Consider the following 18,814-nt stretch of genomic DNA (forward strand, 5'->3'; position numbering starts at 1 on the left):
ATTCATTACAGGTTTGTCAAGGAGATCCAGGCAACATGATTCCATTATGGTTGTGGTTGACAAGTTGACCAAGGTAGCTCACTTCATTCCAGTGAAGTCTACGAACTTATATAGTGACATAGCTTAGATTTTCATTAGGGAGATAGTGAGGTTGCATGGTATTCCTAAGAATATTGTGTTAGACAGAGATGCCAAGTTCACTTCCAAGTTTTGGAAAGAGTTGTTGGTAGGTTTGGGGGCAAAGTTAGTTTTTAGTACAACTTATCATCTATAGATAGATGGATAGAAAAAGAGATTTAGCAAGATTCTTTAGGACATGTTGAGGATGTATGCCATGCATCAACAATAGAAGCGGGAAGAGTATCTTCCACTGGTGGGTATTAGGATTCCTTGAAGATGATTCCATTTGAGGCACTTTATGGGCGAAGTTGTAATACTCTTATTAGCTGGAGTGATCCAATGAATAGGGTATTGATTGGACTGAATGTGTTGGTAGAGATGGAACAAAAAATGTAGGTTATCAAGAAGAATCTAAAGGCAACACAGGATAGGAAAAAGATTTATGTAGATCAACCCAAGGTATTTAAGGAGTTTCAAGTTGGGGAGCATGTGTACCTACCATTCAAGCCCAAGAGGATCTCCTTAAGGATTGGATCATGGCCAAGTTGACACCTCAATATTGCAGGCCTTTCAAGATCCTTGATAGGAATGGACCAGTGGCCTACCGACTTGAACTACCTCCGATAGTGAAAGTCCATGGTGTTTTCCATGTGTCATTTCTTAACATATATGTGATGGATGTTGATAATGTGATTGACTGGTATGTATTGCAAGTGGAACCAAAAGGATAATTCTAGCCAAAACCTCAATGCATAGTTGTACAAAATGATTAATTAATTACTAAAAAATGACTAAAATTTGCATATAAATGGCCATTTTTCAGTCGATGACCAATAGTGGTTAATTTACAACATCTTATAATGCGACCAACTTTTAGTCATATTTAGCTTAATCATTAATTGGGTGTCTAAATTTTATTGTCTAGTAGTATATTTAGTCATTAATTTGGTCATTAATTTAGTCATTGATTTAGTCATTAATTGCTACAAGTAACAACAAAATACAAAAGAAAATATACTGCTACATGATCGCTCAATAAAACCAATTAATGAACAAAATGTTGGTCACATTTAAGTTACTATAAATTAGCTACTAATAGTCATATATATGCAAATTTGTGTTGTCATTTGAAACCAATTAATGACCAAAGAAATATGACTAAATTTTGGTCGTGTTATAAGATACTGTAAATTAGCTACTAATAGTCGTATATATGCAAAATTTAGTCATCATTTGTAATCACAAATTTATCATTTCTAATAGTCATTTATCTTTTTTTGTTAGTTTCTTGTTCATTATATAAATGACTAATTTAGTTATTTATATTCATTTCATTTACTTTCATTAATAATAATTATAAACAATCAATTTAGTTGTTGTATATTCATTTTATTTGTGTTCATGATTAATCAATATAAACTACTAATTTAGTAGTTTTAGATTGATTTTATGTATTCATTATTAATCAACATAAATTAATTAGTATGATTTTGTGACTAAATTATAACAAAATTCATACATTATGCATGTTCATGTAATATGAAAACACAAAGTTACATATGCTAATTACAATACTAAATAATATTAAGTACAAATATAAATATTTTCAACCACATAAATTATATTATATGAAATGTCAAGTATTACAATATGAGTTTCCAACTTAATATTGGTTGGACTACAATTTACACAGGAAATATTGTTTCATCGCTTCAAAACATTATCATTGTGTTGCCAAGGCATTGTAAGTGAATTCACTAACTTTAAAGACTTGATCATAAGTTTGTATGTGTGTGTCTCATGTAAGATATTGAATTTAAGGGTATTGCCAGACCTGTTCTCTTCTCTCTCTCTTTCTACATTTGTCATCCTAATGTTATTGTTCCCCTCTTTCTTCAAATTTTTCTTGTTACCATAAATACTGAGTTCCTCTTCTAAAAATGAAAGAAGATACAATGTAGAGTATAAGACATGAAAGAAGATGAACACTGAAATATAAACTAAAATAGACTATAAAATATTTATACGACATATATTTCAACATCAGCAATGTCAATGTCATTTTTCCCCAAAAAAGAAAGAAACTTGAACAAGTTTTCTTCAATTGGGCGATAGTGGCCACTATGTGGCTAGATGACTTGTATAAAAAAAGCAAATAAAACATCACCATAGAAAATAACACCTTAGGAACTTAGTATTCAACCTTCTCACTTAGAACAAGGCTAGTGTGACATCAAGTCTAACTATTGTGTCCACAATTTCCTAGCCACAAGAAATTGTTTATGTGCCTACAATGTTTTACATGTTCACTTTGACTTCACAAATGTCACAGAGTTGGGATTTGAATCTACTGGTTGTCAATAAACTTGACTCTACTCAAGTAAAATATGCACAAACACAATAGTACACAAAATTATAGAGAGAAGAGAGAGAAATGCATTAGTTAATGTGTAATAAGAGATATAGAAGTCATGTCTTCTAAGAGGGATTATGATGGTGACAAACAAGATTACATGAATAAAAGAAAGTGATTTTATTGAGTTCTTATGACTTTAGCCACTTCATTTAATGCTAAATTGAAATTACTACGACATATACAAAATGATGCATGTCGTAATATGATCATTATGTTTAAGACACTCTATCAGCTATTCCAAATTCCTTTTTTAAATATTTTATAGACACTCCAATGACTCCTAGCATAAATGTAATCAAATATGAAGCAGGGAAACTTGTTGATGCAATCTTGTGCAAACAATTAGTGGCAAATTTGATTTAACTTACTATAACTTAGACATACAACAACCATGTCGTTAGGAAATGTTGATATGGTACAACCAAAAGTGAGTCACTGGAAGAGGTCATTTAAAGGATACTATGGCATAAGTTGCAACCTAAATACCCTAGGAGGTGAAATAACATTGGTTGATTGAGTCAAAAGCACAGATATATAGTTATGTATTTGACAATGGATCAACAATGATTAGTTGGAACAGAAAATACAAGAGTGTTCCATTGCCTTCAATAGAGGCAATATGCAAGGGCATATAAAAATAAACATAAGGGAGTCTGGCTAAGGATAATTATAGTTGATATTTGACTTGGACAAAAAAATATGATAACCAAGGAGAAATTCAACTAGAGAATGCAATTTTTCATGCAGGAACAATCACATAGAAGTTCATGTTCATAATGTCAAGAAATTATGAGATGAAGGCCAGATTCAACTAAAACATTAAGGGTAAGAGAGAGCTTACAACAGTGCAATGCAGATTTGGGGAATACTGGAGTAGCCTTGATACAAGATCCACTGCCTCTAGTGGCATTTTTTCTTGAAATACTTGTAACAAATGGGAAACAATAAGAAGATATTGAAAAAGAGTCACAAATGCTTAGAAAAATGATTCTCTTTGTTCTACATCCCCATTTAGGTGGAATTTAATAATTACTTTTACACTTACGACAACCACAACCAAAAACACTTCACATATGCATAACTTTCACAGTGAATACAACAAGTGTCCACCACCTTGTGTCATAGAACGTTCTCTCACTAGATGCAGAACATAAAAAAGACCCCACACATGAATGAAGTGAAAAGACAAGGTTTTTCCAACACCTTGTGCCACAAATGTACTTTGATTTGAGGAAATTTGAACTTTGTTTAATTTGGATTCATGCACTTAATCTCTTCTTTAGTTGGTGTAAGAAGATAAAAACAATCAAGAAGCATAGGCTTGGATGCTGGTAAGGTGGGAGTACTTCTAGATTTGAGATTATTTTGAAAATCATAAGGCAAGATAGTCTATCTATAGTTTGATAGGGAAAACATAATTATGGTGGGAGCATCACCAACAAGTGAAGATAATACGAGAAAATAGAACCACCTGGAAGCAATTTAAGAAATATTTAGAGAAAAAATATCTTTCTGCTCTACAATGTGAAGAAGTTCAATAATTTTCATGACCTCAAGTAGAGAGCTATGAACAATACCAGTGAGTATGAAGCTAAATTTATAAGAACTTTTGAATTATGTATCTTACATTAACGATGAGTAGTTGAAACTAAACCGATTTCTAAGTGGATTACATATTCCAAATAAAAGTAAGATCCAAGTCAAGGAGGCAAAAAAATTGGAAGTGGTTGCGAGGAAATCCAAGCTTAGTGAATACAAAATGAAGGATAAGTGATTAATTCATAAGTAAAAGGATAGGAATAAGGAAAGAAATAAAACAAGAAGCAGGGATTTAAGCTTCCTTTATTCCAAAAAACTCAACATGTTTCACAAGAAAATCAACCATCTCAAGAACATACACTACTGAGACAACTAGATGAAATTCAATGACTTTGGTAGAGATTGGAATGCTTTGTGTGTAGAGAAGGTCACTATGATAGATTCTCAAGATGGCAAGGAAATGCTAGAGTGTTCAGTAATGTGCAAAGATCAGCTACAATGGATGGTGTGACACACAAACCTAGTATTTGTACAGTTCTAGAGCACCAACAGTTGGATCACCGGTCCATGATGATTGAGATCCAAGGTAACATTGCAAACCATACTATTTCTATTTTAATTGACCTTGGGGCTGACCATAGCTACATTGCTATTAAAGTGATTTAAAGTTGTCTTAAGAGTTAAGCACAAGAAGTCATGGTAGTGAAGGGTTGTCCTTTGGACATGAACAAAGTATTCATCCATGCAGACTCACGTGCATTATTACTAGGATTATCATGAATATATTTACTGAGATGGATTGGTTAGAGTTGTGTTCAAACAAAATCGATTGCTAAAACAAGAAGTATGGTTATTTCAATCTCGAGAAGAAAGTGAGAATGGTGCAAAGCATATTGAGGAATATATCTATAAGGTAGATTTTAGTTTTGTAGATGAAGAAGTGTTTTAGAAAAGGATGTCAAATATTTGCAACATGTGATAAAGTCTAAGGATAAAGGGCCTCAGATGGAAGAATTTCTAGTTTTACAGGAATTCAAAGATGTAGTTCTAGAGGAATTCCCCATACTTCCTCCTAAGAGGAAAGTGATGTTTTCCATGGATTCTATTTCTAGGAGTTGAGCCAACATCTAAGTTTGTGTATCAAATGAGCATGCCAAACCTTTTGGAGCTAAAAATGTAAATGCAAGAATTACAAAGGCTATGTGAGTCCAAGAGTTTCTTTGTAGGGAGGCAAAGTTTTTGTGAAAAAGGACACAATTTTGTATTTATTAAAACTAATTAAATAGAACCATGATAAAGGAGAAAGTACCTATTTCCAGGGGTCGATGACTTGTTTGACCAAATGACAAGTACAAAAATCTTACCCAAGATAGATTTAAATCTAGTATGAATTAAAGACAAAGAATTATTCAAGACAATGTTCAAAACTCATTATGGGCATTATTATTTGTGGTGGTGTTAAATGGGTTCATTAATGTGCCAAATACATTAATGTGCATGATAAACAATGTGTTTAGCAAAAACCTTGACAAATACTTGTCTATCTAGATGATATTTCAGTTTATTCCAAATTAGAAGAAGAACATGCAAAACACTTGTGAGTTGTATTAGAAGTGGACAAGCAAGTATGGGTATGCCAAAAGAGCATAAGTTATGTGGAAAATCAAGTATAAGTATGCCAAGAGAGAATGAGCTATATGGAAAACTAGTAAATGTAAGTATAAACGTGGCAAATCAAGTAAAGGTGATCAAATAAAATTCCTTTTTGAATATGGTTTTGAGATCAAGCACAGTAAGGAACGGAGAAAAATGATGTGGATGCACTCAACAAAAGGAGGCATTTAGTTTTCATTAACATCTTTTAATTTGATGTGAGATGTGATGGAAACTTTTATGAACATTGAATACCACCTTCAAGTGAAGGAGTTGCAAAAATGGAAAAAAAAGTGCACCACAAGTAGGAAGGATATCGGATCGTTGAAAATGAACCTATGTTTGTGATGCAAGAGTATCCCACAAAATTTTTCCTTTTCTAGCCATAGGAATATGTTGGTTATATGAAGTGTCCCTAGAGGACATATGTAATTAGTTAATGGTTTGAAGTGGCATCTAGATTCTAGAATTAGGGACATATGTAATCAAATGAAGATGTTTTTAGTTGCAGCCAATTTTTGTCTTAAGGGGATATTTTGTTTAGGGGGGAGATATAAAAATATGGTGCTCAGGGTCTCCCTTGGGCCTATGAAATATCAACCTGCCTATGTAATTATCTAAAATTTGAAATACATAGCATATTGTGGGTGTTTCTATATTAAATCGTGCGTTTCAAGTCTGTGTTATATTAACTCTGGTAGGATGACAATGGTGGAAAATATGTGTTAATTAATATGCATTCATCATATTATACTTGAATGGACAACGTCAAGAAGATATGGTGGGGATTTGTAAGAAATGAACAAGCACAAAAATGAGGAAATATGTTCGGGGTTTGAAAGCAAGGTTATTTGGCCATACGAAAAGTAAAACTTCTAGTTAAGCATTGGGCATGTCGAGACTTAAGAGGGATTTCAAGAAAAAATAGGAAAAAAGGGTTTTGTAGCGTGTTGAAGAGCTACATCATTATGAAAAAAAACTAATATGTTTTCAATTCCATAGGATGGAGGAAGCTAATAACAAGATGAAATGCACAATGTTTCATATGTTGGGCATATGGGCTATCAGAAATTCATTGCTGGTGTGAGAAAACAATATTCTTGGTTAAGAAGAGTATGTATCCAAGTTCCCCGAGTTCCATAGAATAAGATTTCGTTACATTGTTCACTAATTTTGGAGGAAATGAGATGTGGTAACCATGGAATTCATCATAGGATTACGCAAAAATAAAAAGCAACATGATTTCATCATTGATTTGAGGGTTAATCTGATGAAGAAATATTTTTTTTTGGTGTACTCTACCCATAAAGTTCTTGATATGGTAGGGAAATTTATGAGAGATATAGTAAAATTACATGGAAAGACAAAAGTAATCGTGTCAGATAGAGACATGAAGTTTGACTCAAAATTTTACAAAGGTTTGTTCCAAACATTAGAATGTAAGTGAAATTCAACACATTGTATCATCCAAAATAGTGGGGAAGAGTGAAAGGGTTGATTATGTTGTTGAGGACATGCCACAAATGTATGTGATGAATAAGTCATCCACATGGGGATGTTATCTGCACTTGTTGGAACTTTCATACAACAATAAGATCATGCATGATTTAGGATGCATCTATTTAAAGATTTGCATGGAAAAAATGAGATTCTACAAGTGCATTGAGATAATATAGTGGAGATAATCTTACTCAGGCCAACGTTACTCAAGGAGATGGAAAAAATTGTTTCTTGAAATAAGAAAAATTTGAAGGCAACCAAATATAAGCAAAAAATCTAAGAAGATTTGAGTAGAAATCACAACGCATTGAAAATTGATGATCATGTAATTATTAGGGTGAAACCTAAGAAGAGTTCATTTATATTGGGGAATCTTTCCAAGCTAGCTCTGATATTTTTTGGTCCATTTAATATTCTTGAGAAGATATGCTAATTGCATATAGATTAGCATTGCCTAATAATAATAGAGCTCATACTATGTTTCACATTTATTTAGTTAAGTATGTTTTTTATTCTAATGACATGATCAGTTGGAATATAATTCAGGTGGCACCAAATGGAGTGTTTAAAATTGGACCTTCATTCATCCTCAACATGAATGAAGGCTGGAAAGATAGGTTCTCTTGTCCAACAATGTATGATATGCCATTCTAGTGGTGTCATGCAAAAGAGAAAACAAGAGTGTCTTTCAAATCTTGAAATTCAGGATGGATGGTAAATAAACGAGGTCCAACAGTTAAGGCTACTTTTCTTAGGACTGGACTAACTAATGGCTATAGTGAAATATGTCTAAAGGAGTAGACAATTGGGTACGTCTTTGTGGGGTGTAGAGGGAAAAGGGAACTATAGTATATGATGATCGACTTTTCAAAATATGGAAGCCTTTTTGTTGGGAATCTTATTTGGAAAGTAGATATTTTGAGAGATATGTGGATGAACAAACATGATGGAATAATTAAAAAACACAATCAATCTGATAAGAATTCTCCAGAGAAAAAGATGTAGGGCCACTTGTAATCTGGATTTAGTTGCACAAATTTTAGTTAGGATGAAACATTATAGAAAATATCTATTTTTTTCTATAGATTGGTGCTAATACTGACATGTTGGCACTTTTCACTTGATTTGAGAGATGATATGATCCTGGATGTTATTTTTGATGCAATTTTACTATTTTAAATTTTTGGCATAATATAAGATGCCTACTTTTCAAAAAAAAAAGTAAAAAACCTAGATCATCATGCCATTACCTTAAAATGTGTGCTAATAGAGGATAATTTGTATGATTTGAATATTCCTTTTGGTAGAGGAAGAAAACAATATGCAACAAACGGAAATCGTGAAGCATTCAACAAATCTCGATGCTATGGAATAACAAAGTCCTTGTTCTTATCAAGGAACAAATCCGCCATGTAAGTAACCTACATAGTAGATAAAATTCAAAGTAAGAGCATTTACAAGATCCTAAAAGCACTGCCTAAGTCATCTAACTTGGCCAAAAAAATCAAACCATTACATCACCAAGATAGTGATTAATTGTGAATTCAGTACAAGCTAGTTTTGGCTTGGAAAAATGTTTGTGGTTTTTGTAGGTTTGGTACATATTTTGAGCGAATATTTCATGTGTCAATTTTGGGAATGTATTGCACAATCAAGCAATATAGAAAATTAATTGCCACATTATCTTATTTATACCACATTCAAGAAGACTAGTATAATTGCAATACCAAAGTTGTTGCTATGGAATGCTTCATCTTGACATATATGACAGTTGAATTGCATCCACTATTTAAAATCCACTCCAAATGAATAAATAAGTGGTCACAATTGCAACAAAGAATTAATGAAATAAATTCTTCTTAAGTGGTGTTTTGGGATGTTTTAGTGTCTTTGGATAAATGCCCAAACCCCTAGACAAGTAGCTAAGTCTAGAACAATAGTGCAAAGCATTCTCTACTTTTTCTATAACCAATAGATTAAATAAGACAATAAAGAATCCTACCTGAAGCTTTCACTTACTCCTTATATCCCTTGACCAATTTTGTCGCTCCTTCCCGTACTTAATCCGCTTGAAAAGTACCTACACACAGACATAAGACAAAAACCGATCAAAGAATATGATAATGATCTATTGACTAAACATAAAATGGAATCAAGTACATAATACACATATGAAAGCATCAATAAACAATACAAACATATGGAAAAAGATTTGAACGCTTTATTAATAAAAGGAAGAGTTACAACCCAATTTTCTTGATTCAGTGCCACTCCTCTAGTTCAATCCCATCCTCTCCTCATAACAGGCAAAACATTTTAACATTATTACAATACTTGAAACCAACTCAACTCTCATACTAACAACATCTCCCTATAATTCAATGATTTCCAACCCCTGATCACTTAGATAAGTGGTATTTTTATAGGTGAATGAAGGAAGTTATGCCATAAATGGTGACATGCTATCCACTCCTTTGGGCTCGAAATTGGATGAGGGAGGAAGTTAAGGAAAATCAATCCCTTTATCCCTTCCTCCATGGAACTATATCCTAAGTTTGGGAAACTTCTAGAGGAATCCAATGGATAAGAATATTCCAAACCCCAATGCATATTTCACTCAAATTCGCCTAGCGGAGGCCAAAGAGGGCTCAAGTGTGCTGCAATGCACCCTAAAAGTGTACTAGGTTGCACTGCAGTGCACCCTAATAAAGGCCTGCCTGCACTGATCATATTAGAGGAAGTTTTTGGATGATTTCAGTCATGGAATCTCTTGGGAAGGAGGCATTCTGATGGTTGAATTCATTAGGGCATGTAAGAATTGAATTAGGGTTTGATGGGCCCTAATAGTACTGATTTGTAAGTCGGGGTTGATGTGCCCAAATGGATCTGTAACAGTTGCCCCCTAAAGTATGAAGTCGTAAATATGTATGTCCACCGAAATAATTTACTATGTGGAGAGGAGGTTTCAAAGTGGAAGGTGACCTGCATCAATTACAATACATATATCATGATAATTTGAGTTTTTCTCATGAACTTGCTGAGGGAAGGCATACCTATGCACAACCTATAAACTTTCATTACATGTACAAATATAGTCATCTATAGATATAGACCCATGAATGTATTACCATGATGTAAGGCCATTGTACATTTGATTTAGTACTCTTGAAAATATCATAGCCTGGATGGATGAAACTAGATCCAGGGTCTTCAATCTCATTCAATATTTCGCTCAAGTACAAGTCTAACCATGTGAATAGATGATCTGAAGTCAAACATGGGAAGACATCGTCCAATTACCAGCCAATGGTGTAAGCCGTTAACAAACGTGAGAGGAATCACCAATAATGATAATGACCAATGACTCGTCGCAGGAGGGCCTTGATGTATCCCACATTAACAAATGAAATAAGGTAAATGATTTTGGAGATGAAAATTGATTGACGACAGAAGGTTCAAGAATGGTGGTCATGAAAATGAAGGTTTACGATATTGCAAAGGATGAAGTTTGAACTAAATGATTTCTCTTAAACATGTTGGTGACACTAAAATGAATTGGTAGAATTGACCCAAAACAAAGTAATGGATGGTATGATACACCAACTATGTGATAACCATCAAGCTAAATGACCCAACCCACATAGTCACGGTGATGAGGTGAAAGTGTCATGTTCAAGAGCTACTTGCTACCATAAAGTGTTCTCCCCCTTTTCCCATTTTCCCCAGTCATTGCTAACTAGTACCTATTTATTTTTATCAAGCTCGGGTGAATCCATCGCTATTTGATGCTTTAACGAGACTAGCGAAGGTGAAACTCGATCTTTGTCTAGATGGAAAAGTTTGTCGCTATTTGATGTTTTTAATGAGTTTAACAACAAAGATAACTTGGTCCTTTTCATGTTTAGAGAGTTTGAAAAGGTACAAAATGAAAACTCCACAAGTTCCTTTTCGTAAATTAATCTCTCAAGTCCAAAAAAGCGTAAAATAATACAAGAGAGATATCAATTCCAATCCGTTAACGAGCTGGAAAGGACAAGCGCTCGACAATATTTTCATGTTTAGAGAGTTTGAAAAGAGCTTAAAAAGGACTCCACTTTGAGGAATGAATGGTGTCTAGGGTAGCAACTAGTTCCGGTGATGTTGGAACTTCTCAAAACATGTTGATTTATGTGAAGATGTTGGCTAATAGGACCACTCATTGCAACTATTCCTCAAAAAAGGTAAAACAACCAAGTGAAAGTTAAAAAAGGTAAAACAACCAAGTGAAAGTCAAAAAAGGTTGATAGAATGGAAATCACGAGGGTTAAAAAAGGAAATGGGTTCATTTTTACACAAGCTTAAACCATAGGGAACTATGCTTGGATTGAGTTTCATTTTTACACAAGCTTGAAACGAAAAACTATGCTTGAATTCAGTTTCATTTTTACACAAGCTTGAAACGAAGAACTATGCTTGAGATCGGTTTACATGCCCCCAACATGATGAAGGGGAGAGTCTCTTGTAACCAGATGGAAGTCGCTGTGGTGAAGCAGGATGGTTATCCAACACCTTTTTGCCTTCGTCCAGATAGGGACAAAGGTGAATGGGGTGATTCCCTTCACATAAGATACAGGAAAAGTTAACTTTACCATTAGGTGCATGCCCCCAAAGCTTCATTATATTCACCTAAGTAGACTACTCGTGGCTATCAGGTGGATGGGATGAAGGGTCTTTTATGAGATCAAGTGAAAGATTCGACTGGGATTTTACGAGATCTACTTAAAGACTCGACTTGGAACTTTGGTCTAGGGGACCTTGTTTCATTTTTTAATGAGCTTGACACAAGACAAGGAACTTTTCTCAGATTCCTTGTTTCATTTTTTAACGAGGTTTACACAAGACAAGGAACTATCCTCCAGGACCTGTTTCATTTTTTAACAAGGTTGACACAGTAAAAGAGCTATCCTCATTCCCTTTGTTTCATTTTTTAATGAGGTTGACACAAGACAAGGAATTGTCCTCATGGACCTTTTTCATTTTTTATCGAGGTTCACACAGTAAAAGAACTATCCTCGAATTCATTCGATCACAACCCATAGGTGGTCATGAAGGAGAGATCTGGTTCTAATGCCCCCAATACATGATGTACAACATCACTGAATTGATCGTTGGTTGATGTAGGTATGGAACAGGTTGCCACATAATTAACCTATGGTGGGGATGATACCATTGGTACAAAAGGACCAATTAGGGAAGATGGTTGACTGGAAGCCATATTTGGACTGGGAAATGAAAGCTGGTCAATGGTGACAATTTTTCCTTCATGTGGGAAACAAATCACTCGAAAGAGTGTTGAAACAATAGCTCCCATGTCATAAACATAGTCATGCCCAAGAAGTAAATTATAATCTAAAGGGCCTAGGACTACCATCACGTTAGATAAACGATTTTTCCTCCCAAAGTAATAGGCAACTTAGGGAAGATCCCTAATGGTTGAATGGTTCCTCTATTAAAAGATAACAGATTCTGGGTAACTGGCACAAGTGGTGGTGAACCGAGCACTTGCTAAGCAGTTGAGGAAAGGATACTCATAGATGCACCTTCATATATAATAGTGCCATATATAATCATATTACGAACCTGTACTATGATCTAGAAAGGCACATAAGAAGGAAGATGGAATCCTGCCAGTAGATTCCAATTAAAGGAAGTGACTAGACTACTTGGAGGGGGTACCATAGAAATGGGAGAATTAACCCCTTGAATTACGAGAGTGGGAGGATTTTCCTCTTGTCTTGATGGAACAGGAGGATTTCCCCCAAGCTCATTAGAATCTGAAGAAACAAAAAGAACCTGAGTGGTATCATATTCACTCTCTTCGGGAAAGGTATGATTTACGAAGGTAAAATCGGGTCAAATGTTACCTCGACCTGTTGTTTTGGGTAGGGTATAGAATCATAGGATTCAATTTCAGAGAGAGTGTGTTTGACTGACGATCGATTTTGGTCAGTCGATTCATCTACTAGTGAAGCATTTAGGGATAATTTCCTGTAACCAGATGGAAGTCATTGCGGTGAAGTAGGATGGTTATCCAACACTTTTTTGGCTTCATCCAGATAGGGACAAAGGTGAATGGGGTGATTCCCTTCACATAACCTATAAGGAAACTTAACTTTACCCTTGTTTCCATGAACTTTATTACCACTAGTTGATGGTGTGTCACCAACATGATCTCCAGAGGTTGATGACAAAGGATGATGTGAACGAGAAGACCATTCTTCTAATATCTGAGGAATATCAGGACAATTTTGAAGAAGATGGTCTCCTGAACAAAGTTTGCATGGATATCAAACTTTGTGTGGCTTGATGGACGATTGCTCATTAGATGTTGCATTCAAAGAAATGGTTGCTTGGTTGCCCCTCTGCTGAATTTGCTTCTTCTTCTTCTTCTTCCATTTCTTCTTCTTAGCCACCTAGTTACTAGTACCAATACTTTCACCAGGCGAAGAGGAAGAAGGGGAGGAAGAAACAATCGAGGAAGAAGGAAAAGGGTCAACTTTAGGATCAACTGGAGGTTGATTTTGTCCAGTTGGAGGTGTACTTGATTGTGGAGAAATCACGAAATTTTGAACAAAGGAGGTTGAAAACAACCATACTGGAAAACCAATGGTAAGTCCCGGTAGGTATAATGTAGCCATGTAAGGAGCACCAATATTTCTGAAAGAAGGAAAAGGACTAGGATTCCCATCAAAATGAATTCCTTGATCGATGGACTCTGGATTTGTCGCCATATGTTTCAACCTAAGATCAACTAAGGAGTGAGCGTGGAGGATGTTATCCACCGTCAATTAATTTATTTTAATCAAAGTAAAATAACAAAACAAAAGAGGGATAATCTAGGGAAAAGTTTTACCAGGGAACTGTGAACTGCAGAATATCTCCTGGCGAACCAAGAAGTACAGGCAGGCAATATCCTCGAATGTTGTGTTTGGTGTATCATAGTGTATAAGGTGGCCGACTCGGTTACCTAAGGATGGATAGAAACCTAGTGTTGTCCTCCCATATATACCCAAAAGTACATGGAGGACCAATCCGTATAAGTGTTGTCTAATGTAAAACCACACAGTGAGAGCATTCCCATATACTTTACGTACTGTAACACCGCCCTATATACCCAAAGGTAAGTGGACGAGCTACAATATACTCACGTACATTGAATGAGGTATCACACTCGGGATGTATTGCAGAGAAGTTAATGATAGCTACTTTTTTTTACGATGCCGGAACACATCTCTAGCCTAGACCTCTAAATGTTTTTGGTTAGGTGACAATGCTCAACTAGGTAAATTTAGAAAAAATTTAAGTTGATCTTCTTTAGAATTTTCCTTTCAAGGTTCACCACGTGATGTATGTTTGCAATTCCTAAAATGAAACTAATATGATAAGCATTCTTTCCATTCAATTTAACAATGAAAATCCTTAGCTAGTAGGGATAGAGTAATCAGATCTTTGACAAAGAGAAAAGAGCACATCTAATGCAATTTCCCTACACTATTCCTATCAGCACACACAAACTTTTTAAATGCAACATGCATGTATTTCTTTTCGATTTCCCTTAATGTGAATGAATAAAAAGGAAAACTAATGCACAATCGATCAATAAACTCTTTTCATAAAAATGACAAATTTGCCACAATTTCTTTTCAAGGAAAGGAAGACTTTATGACACTTTCGTTTTCAAATAAATAAGGAATTACGACACTTTCAACGAAAATACTAATCATATGCACACATCAATCAATCGATCTTTCATGAATGAAGACTTTACAACAATTCAATTTTCGAAGGAAAAGACGATTTTACGACACTTTCTTTCAACAAAGATCAATCGACCAAAAAACTAACTTTTGACTATAGATTGAAAATGACAAAGTAAATACATAAGAAACATTTATCAATCCTAGTCTAAGTAGGGCCAGCTAAGGAGATGAAAAACTATTTTCAGAGACAAGACATCATTGACATTCAACAAATCATTCAAATAGGAGAAAATTGGCAAAAAACTTCAGCTCCTAGATGGGAAACTGACCCTCAAGGGATCAGTGTAGGCTGCAGTGAGAGACAATGTGCTTCAGTGCATTGGCTCTATGCAAGAAGTGCATTATAGTGCACTGTGTCCTTCACTGGGCTGCGCTGGTGACAGTAAGCCATTTTTGAAGGCAATTTGACACAGTTTTGACTCAATTTTCAATGAAATAAGACTGAAATTCAATCAACGACCACAAGTACAATATGTAAAAATGTCTTAAGAGGCTGATAAGCTACTAAGATGAATAATCGATCCCTAGCGGAGTTGCCAATTTTTTTGGGAAGTTTTAGTGTCTTTGGATAAATGCCTAAACCCCTAGACTAGTAGCTAAGTCTAGAACAACAGTGCAAAGAATTCTCTACTTTTTCTATAACCAATAGATTAAATAAGACAGTAAAGAAGCCTACCTGAAGCTTTCACTTACTCCTTATCTCCCTTGACCAATTCTGTTGCTCCTTCTCGTACTTAATCTGCTTGAAAAGTACCTGCACACAGACCGAAGACAAAAATTGATCAAAGCATATGATAATGATCTATTGACTAAAGATAAAATGGAATCAAGTACATAATACACAAATGAAAGCATCAATAAACAATACAAACATATGGAAAAAGCTTTGAACGCTTTATTAGTAAAAGGAAGAGTTACAACCCAATTTGCTTGATTCAGTGCCATTCCTCCAGTCCTCCAGTTCAATCCCATCCTCTCCTCATAACAAGAAAGACATTTTGACATCATTACAGTACTTGAAACCAACTCAAGTCTCATACTAACAACATCTCCCTATAATTCAATGATTTCCAGCCCTTGATCACTTATATGAGTGGTCTTTTTATAGGTGAATGAAGGAAGTTATGCCATAAATGGTGACAATGAATGCCCTCCCAAACTTAGGATTTAGTTCCATGGAGGAAGGGATAAATGGATTGATGTTCCTTAACTTCCTCCCTCATCCAATTTTGAGCCCAAAGGAGTGGATAGCCTTGGGAAACTTCTAGAGGCATCCTATGAATAAGAATATTCCAAACCCTAATGCATATTTCACTCAAATTCGCCCAGCGTAGGCCAAAGAGGGCTCAAATGCACTGCAATGCACCCTGGAAGTGTACTGGATTGCACTGCAGTGCACCCTAATAAAGGCCTACCTGTGCTGATCTTCTTAGAGGCAATTTTTGGATGATTTCAGCCATGGAATCTCTTGGGAAGGAGGCATTCTGATGGTTGACTTCATTAGGGCATGTAACAAATGAATTATGGTTTGATGGGCCCTAATAGTACTGATCTGTAAGTCAGAGTTGATGTGCCCAAATGGATCTGTAATAGGTGGGATCAAAAGATCAAAGACAGATAATGTAATCATACCAAGCTTCATCCAAAAGTGCAATGATTTCCCAAGGTTTCTGCAAAACCATGCACAAATCCCATTTATTATGTCATTCAAGGTAGATATCCACTTCGATTTTTAAATAATATAACATAAAATCTTGAAAGAAGATTAGAAGATACATCAAAATTTCCTTGTTTCACTATAAAAGAACATTTCCCTTGACTTTGTATCTCAAGGACCCACTGTCACAGTCAATATATAAACTTTGTGTTGCTTCTTTTAATGCAGAGCATTTATAAAGACAATTTGATTTTGGCAATTCAATTTTAGAATAATATCAAAGAATATAACATAAAGGAGAAACAATGGAAACCTTCTCTATAAGATCCAACATGTCTCGATTATCCACAAAGTATATGTTACTCCATTTGATACCTTTCCTTATATATTTTTTCTATTCCATCTTAAATACATGTTGCATCACATGCACTGATTGTGCCAACAAAAATGAAACATCATTGAATTGTAGGGGGTTGGATACTGTCCACTATAAACATGGACAGAAGAAAAAATAAATTAGATTCATTCCCAACATAGTTCAATCATATAAGAGTGTTTCAAAACCTTATTGAAATGTTGTTGTAGCTTCTCATTTGTAAGATTACTACATATTTTCTCAAAATTGACATGAAATAAAATAAATTATAAGGAATACTGACCTCAAGAATTGCAAGTTCAATCTTTTTGCATTTTATAATTTATTCAACAGGATCTTTTCCCCAAAATAATTTGCAAATGTTAATGAGAACATTGATTATATTTGCAAATAAACACTCTGAATTTTTTATGGTTGTAAATTAGTATTCAGGAACCAAGTAAGGAAATGGAAATATATGACACTTTCCATGTACTCTTCCCAGTAATTTTTTTCATTTATGAAAAATAACAAATCTCCATAAACTATCAACTCGTGTTGAAACTTGAATTCTAAGACCCAAGAGCCATAGTTTTGGATCAACATTTAAGAACTCCCATATACCTTCAGAAATATATCTATTGTTCTCTCAAACTTTCAAACAAATTAGTTGAGTCAAATAGCCTCTAACCTTTTTTAAAGTTACTCCTACAAGTTGCAAATGAAGGAAATATACATGTTGACCTTGAAACATTCAAATCCATTACTATCAAGAACTCCAATCAAATGTGTTGAATTTGGATCCTAACCAATTGAAATATTGATTTTATTTACCAGCTTGTAAATATTATGGATTAGGAGATGTTACCATAGAAACTAAAGCAACACTTGATTTGCTAATAAAAAATAAAATATCCTAGTTAAAACTTTTGCAACTAATTTTCACCAATCAAATAACCATGAATATATTGTTTTTTCCAAAGAATCTTGGTTGAGAGTTGAAGCAATATTATTATGTTTCCATCACATGTAACAATGACATGTTTACAAAGAGAGTCTTCAAGGCCCTTGAAATCACACTTAAGATAGAATTTAATGTGTTTTATGTTAAAACAAAGTGATACAGTTCACCTATAAAGAACGTATAAACATGAAAAACCAATAATTTTTTATGTGTGATACATTTGTAGCTTACATGAAAAGTTCAACTGCTATTTGATGGAAAATAGCTTTATCATCTTTTAGTTTAGAAGAGTTTGGTTCATTCCCTTTGACAAAAGCAACATTACCAAGATGGAGAATTGCTGCTACTACTCGAAATTGCTTCCTAGAAATCCAATCATTCAAATTGTCACTTTCTATATATTTGAATACATGGCATGATTATGCTATTGCATAATATCTATTGGATTTATGAACGAACTGCTATTGTTGTGGACATAAATTTTCCTAAGGCATAGATGACTACATTGGCAAAGAATACCTATTCTTCTGGACTAATTCCAACCACATCCATGACATTTATTGTCTCAAGATACTCTTTAGAATCATCTATAATGCAGTTAGTTTGATTAACATAATGAAATGTACTAGGATATCCCAACTTTTATTTAGAAACATCCTAAAAATAAGGAACCACATTGGTAAGATTCATGAATATGAGATTGCTAACATGAAAGTCTTGCAGATTATTATCTACCAATTCAAAAAGAAAATATTCCATTAAAATGAGCATCATCAGTTTTGTTAGAATTCCCCTTGACATTTGTTAGGCA

General features: G+C 34.5%; 1 pseudogene; it reads right to left on the reverse strand.

Moving 5' to 3' along the window:
- Window positions 1-8,466: 8,466 nt before the first annotated feature.
- On the reverse strand, window positions 8,467-18,047 carry LOC149264236 (myosin-12-like; annotated as a pseudogene).
- Window positions 18,048-18,814: the final 767 nt, after the last annotated feature.

Source organism: Pinus tabuliformis, chromosome 6, assembly GCF_031772625.1.
Source record: "Pinus tabuliformis cultivar Carrire ecotype Pingquan chromosome 6, CPIR1, whole genome shotgun sequence".
NCBI classification, from domain to species: Eukaryota; Viridiplantae; Streptophyta; class Pinopsida; order Pinales; family Pinaceae; genus Pinus; species Pinus tabuliformis.